The sequence below is a fragment of the Ruditapes philippinarum genome, unplaced genomic scaffold, assembly GCF_026571515.1.
Source record: "Ruditapes philippinarum isolate M1 unplaced genomic scaffold, ASM2657151v2 ctg7642_1_1_1_1, whole genome shotgun sequence".
Lineage (NCBI taxonomy): Eukaryota > Metazoa > Mollusca > Bivalvia > Venerida > Veneridae > Ruditapes > Ruditapes philippinarum.
The window spans coordinates 28058-34384 of NW_026855690.1; the positions used below are offsets into that span (position 1 = coordinate 28058).

Consider the following 6327-nt stretch of genomic DNA (forward strand, 5'->3'; position numbering starts at 1 on the left):
TTCGATACACTTTGGCAGTGAGTTAGTTGTGTAAAATAATATGAGCCGCGTCATGACAAAACCAACATAATGGGTTTGCGACCAACATGGATCCAGACCAGCTTGTGCATCCGCGTTCAATATTCCCTTCATTTATTTGTCTTATCAAACTGTGATTTAAAAATATTTATTTAGCCCATCCAGAATGGTTAAAGTAAGTGAAGTGTTTTTTTCTAAATTTAAACAGGATGATATCAACTCTATATATTCAATAGTACTTTATATAATGCAAAGCTATTTTTAGATTATGTCACTGTTTATACTGCATAAATACATAGTTACAGAAAATCATTTGATTTAAAATTTTAAAATTTCATTAGCAATTCCATACATAAGCTTTATTCTTGCGCTTTGTTCTTGATAAATCACTAATTAAATGCAATTAATTGAGTGTCATTTTTTATACATAAAAGTTGAAAGATAACTTTAATAAGCTATACCCCTAACTATTTGAATGAACATATAAACAAAATAAGTATAGAAAGCACCATATCTAGCTTATTTAATATTCATATAATTCTCTTATATGCTTTTTTTTTTGAATTAAAATAGTTTTTGTAAAAATTGTAAAAATACTTTGAACATTTTATTTTGTATTTTGTCAGCATCATTAGGTTTGACACATCTAGATTACTGCTATGTACTACTTTCCTCTAAGGCTTGAAGAACATAACACTCATTTTCACTTTAAAACATATATGCCCGAACATTCCTATAAATATTTTAACAATTGGAACTGTATCTATGTATTAATTTTAGCGGGAATGGAGGGGGTAAGAAAAATAGAACAGCAATGTCTACAACTAAACCAAAGTATGTTTGTAAGTGTCTTCTTACAGAGAGTTATGGTTAACAATAAATACAGCTTCTTTTCGTCATTCTTTTGCAGATTTTGCCAAACTAAACTGTTTTTGTTATTACGAAAGTTAATTTTCGTAATAATTCAAATTTAAATTTCTTGTCTTTAAAGTCGGTAAAAGTTACAAATCTGAATTGCCAAACAATGTTAATTATACTTATTAACATATTATTGGTTTATTCAATAGAAATAATAAGCCTACAATATAGTTAACATGAAATATGAAAGTTTAGAGTGTCTGTGTACCCATTTTGTGAAGGAGTTCACGTTAATTTGAATTCTACAAGCGTAATATTTACACAGCCATTTACGAGACTCTACGAAACGTGCATATGACAATATGTTTTCAATAGTATCAATGTAATTATGATTGATATATCTAAAACTGATATTTGTCTAACAAGATATAAAGGTTATCGGTATTTGTCAAGAGGGTGAAAACCGAAAATTGAAATACCTCTACAAGTATTTATGAACATTTGATCTACTGCCGTACTTGTAATGAAAAAGTAAGGTGTAAGAACCGACGACGTAAGCGACCATTTCTAGCGCTACCCAAGTGTATTTAGATATGTGTTTCAATATTCAATAATGTATTGACATTTTCACAAGAAATGTTTGATACGATTTATGCTATTTAGTTCTTTGGTTTCACATTTGTTGTACGCTCATATATGACTCCAGTCTCAACGAACGTATACAGAGCAGAAGATAACCACAATCTAGGCTTCTGGTATGAATAAACTGTATTAATTAACAATTGATAATAAGTCGATATGGTATGCAAGAAGTGACTCATAAACGTATCTTCCTTTGCAGCTGGAGTTGTCAAATATCCTTTGTGCTGTCCTTAGCTACGTACACAAATGATTGTAAGTACAAATATAAACGTTTATCTTTTATTGAATGTTAATCTTTTCATAATGATATCTATATCTTAGAAATGTTTTAAGCTATAATACAGAAATGTTTTTGAAAAATTTTGGGGATATAAATCTTTTTGACCATGTGTTAACAGCCGAGACTATGTAAACATCTTCATGTCATATTGCACTCGAAATATGGTAACAAATCAATGCCATTTTCTTTTAGTTTCATTTCTGTTTTCTGTAAAAAAAAAGGTATGATAAACAAAGAGTTTATATTTAACTTTTATACACATTTAAAGTGAGTTAAGGCGGATGATCTTACCTCTAACAATTGTTTATGCTTTACCCATTTCAGTATGAAAATACGTAAAAGGGGAGTCTATAGATTAATATGGAACCATAGTCTAGTTCAGTCTTATAAATTATAATAAGAAAGAAACCACATCAAAAAGTGACGGTAGTCAGGCATAATTTGTTGGTATGATATCACACATGATAAACTGGCCTTATTTTATACGCTTTATGAATTGTAGATGAGTTTTATCTTGAGAAAAAGTCAAGTCACGAAATGCCCTATACTATCATACATTTATTTTCACATAATCCTTTTGTCCATCGATAGAGAAGATATTATTTTCCACGATGATGGTCAATTCAACGTCAATATTAACAACGCAACAGGCGAAATAAACATTAAAATTATCGCCGTTTTACTCCATTCTTTACAAAATCATTTGACAAATTCAAACTTGGCTCCCAAATTTGCCGTATTAAAATGCGCTGCGCTTTTTGAAAACGGCAAAGCTGGGAGCCAAATTTGAATTTGTATAACAAAATAGAAATTCATATCCTACTGTTAAGAAAGTATTTAATGTAAAATCCAACCTTGTTAAAAAGCATTTGACCGATATATCAGCAAATATTATGAATAATCATGAGTTATAAATATCCCTATGAACTGGCAAAGACACAACAATGAAAAAAGATAACAAACAGCGGCTTTTTGGTATACGTCGAACCTTAAAAAAGTACTATGTCTTATAAAATAGTATGATAATTGACGTCATGATTTCATATAATAATACCATAAATTAAAAGGCCGTCCGCGGTTACATCTATTGAAACTGTTTAATAACGAAACATATTCAAGCAACAAAAGAAAAACGTAAATTCTTTTTTTCTTAGACAACTCTACTTCCTTTTCCATTTTGTTCACTAAATAGCCACTTAGAACTTAGATATGTACGGGTTACGTTGAAGTATAAATACGCAAATAAGAATTTATTGATATCTGCACTTACATGACAGCGGAAAAAAAGAAAAAAAAGAAACAACAACAACAAAAACAAATGTATGTGTACGTTATACTTTTTTCCAAGACACATGTACTTATAGGCATTACAGCTGATGGACTGACAAAGGTATATTAAATTGCATTAATGTATCATAGAATATACTTTCTTCCATGCAATATGATGAGTATGTGTTTGAAATACATTAACGGAACGAAAGAGTCATAATTCTCAATTCGAAATGAGTAAAATCACGATTTTATTAGCCACGCGCGATATGAAAACCATTCGTGTAAATAGGCCCTCTTAAGCACAGAAGAACGGACGTACAGAGGGTATTTTAATTTTGATTTTCATTTCTTGCATACAATATAATATAAACAGTATTATTTTTATTGTTTTAAATGATTAAATGTTCATGTATGCGTAAATACAGTGTCTATTTTCCAATATTACTACATCATTAAATTAAGTATCGAAACAACACCAGTTTCATTGCTGTAATTTTCTATTCGTCACACGTAATGTCAAAGTCTGATATTTTGCACAGCGCTGATTTCTTATCATTGTGCATAATCCATCGCTGTTTGCATATATCCACTGACCGACAATTTCCAAGGCAAGTCCATGTGTACTCTATTTGCATATAAGTCTAAAAAGTAGAATGTACAAAAGGACATTACATGAAATTAATATTTCCTCCGGCTTTTCCAACAGTAACTACAAATTTATCAAAAAAGGATTCACATCACAAAACATGATTTACGAGTCAATGGTAACAGCAAATGATGGTGGTTATGATATTTATGATGGCAACGACTGCGGCAATGATGACGATGATGATGAAGATGATGCTGATTATGAGTAACACTATGGTAACAGTAAATTTACAGTGTGAATGCTTTTTGAAAAATTGTGTGAAATATTTTTGCAATAGACTTACAATGGTAAGTTTTTGTCAGGGTCTTGCTATGGTGGCAAAATTACGAATGAAAAATTTAAAAATAGCACAGTCACATATAAAGTTTGTGTTAGAATAATTTCAATATCTTTAATGTTTTAATTAAAAGTGCCATACCAAACTAGCCATTTCAAACTTTGGATGCATGCTTACTAAACAATAGTTAGGGAAAAACAACAGCAACATCAACAACAACAACAAAGAAGCCCAGTAAAATTTGAACTTTGATTAATGATTTATTTCTTACTTACAATACTTGATTGAAAATTTATATATTATAACGTAACATCAATAGTTTTTTACTTGTTGAAATAAGGTTATTTTTACAAAAAATAAAGTCTAACCTATATTTGCTGATGAGTGTCACGTAGTTTATTCTTTAGCGGACGGTATTTATATCAATGTTTATATACTTTCACTATTTGTTTTATCAAGCTGTGATTCAGTTATATATATTTAGCCCATCAAGAATGTTTAAAGTGAGTGAAATGTTTCTAAATTCAAACAGGATGATATCAACTCTATATGTACAATAATACTTAATATACTTTTAAGTTTATTTTAATTTATGCTTCCTGTTTATAAAATACATAGTTACAGAAAAAACTATACATTTAATTTTTAAAGTATACATTTTTCTTTAACAATTCCATAAACACGTTTCAGGGATGTTATATTTTCGATCCTTAAAGATCGTTCAGCACGGCGTTATTGTTGTGCTTGTGGTATTTCAGTTCTTTCTATTCGGCATCTTTCTTGTTGGGTGGTTCCAGTATTCCTCAATTGAATACTGTTGAATCACCCTTAGGATATGTGGCCTTTTTTAAATTTGTCTTTTGACGTCAAATCTGTGATATGCAGGCTTCATAACCTCAGATCCCCTTTCAAAATTCCATTTTATTTAGCTCCGCCCATTGTTTTCTCGTTTAGGGCACACGCATTTTTTTTTACTTTGGGACCATATGTCGCTTTACATGGAATGGCACTAACGTGTGCGGATGTTTCAAAATTCTAAATTTTACCAGTTCATGTTAAATGTTGAATTCTGCTTAAGCCGGTGCTAGGGGGCGTGGACGGTATTTTGCAATAAACAGTACCGTCATGGCAATCAAACCGAGCCTGCAACATTTTCATTTTTGCCGTGTTGGCCTTTCTTTAGTGATTCTTATTTCTCTCTATTTTATACTTTCGCTTTGTATTTAATATGTCACTCGATCCACACATTGAATAATTTGGCAGTAATTCTTTTAATGCATAAAAGTTGAAATATTGCTTTGACTAGCCATGATTCTGATTACTTAAATGAATCTTTAAGCAAAATTAGTATATTAAGTATCTCTATGGCTTATAGAATATCTATATAATTTATGTTATAATGTATATAGTTTCCTCATTGAATGATTACAGTACAAATAAATAAAAAGACGTTGAACATTTACTTTTGTATTTTGGCAGCTTTATTAGATTTAACACAAAAGGATGGATGCTAAGGATTTAACCCTTCGGTTGCAAGAACCTAAAACAATATCTGTATCAGACCTAAAGTTTGGAGATATTCTAGAATTTGAAAGGACATTAGGACCTTTTATATATTATCATTGTGGAATATATGCAGGTATTATTTGTTTTACTGATAAATGATAACTTTTTTAAAGTTTAATACTATTACGTTAAATATGAATAGAATAAAAAAGGAAAAAAATAAATAACTATAAAGCCATAATTCCAGATTGTTTTCGGTTTAACAGATCGGAAAGAATGGAAAAAATACTGTAATAATTAGTTACTAATGTATTTTAGGAAATAAAATGGTTATTCATAAAGGAACGGCTTACTGGTTAAGTACATGGCAAGCTTTAGATGCAAAACGGAAACATGATATAAAATACCGAATAGATCGGATTGAAGATGTAGCAAATGGCTCAAAAGTTTATAGAAATAACATGTTGGACGAGGTCATCAGCAGGTAAATTTAAATCTTTAATGTTTCTTAATTTCTATGAAATAAATGGACTTTCTTCTAATCCACACGTGCCAAAGAAAAGTTATGTACACACTTAGAATGTTTGTGAATTTATATTCAGTATCATTTAATTATATGTTCAAAAGAAATATTCTTTCAGGCCTTCAGAAAAGGTATTGAAACTGCGAGCGATGGCTTTGTTCGGTGATGCCGATTACGATCCATTTTTCAACAATTGTCAACATTTTTGTACCTATGTGAGATATGGCATCACCTTTAGTAGACAGGTACATAATCAATTATAGTTTTTAGATTACTATAAACATACATGAAAGCACACGCAC

The 6327-nt window shown here is 30.2% G+C and overlaps 1 long non-coding RNA gene across 1 annotated transcript; it reads left to right on the forward strand.

Annotated features, from left to right (window-relative positions):
* Positions 1-1715: 1715 nt before the first annotated feature.
* LOC132744108 (uncharacterized) lies at positions 1716-5981 on the forward strand. Its single transcript, XR_009627653.1, has 3 exons — positions 1716-1770; positions 5476-5635; positions 5821-5981. It is a non-coding gene; the product is annotated as an uncharacterized LOC132744108 (long non-coding RNA).
* Positions 5982-6327: the final 346 nt, after the last annotated feature.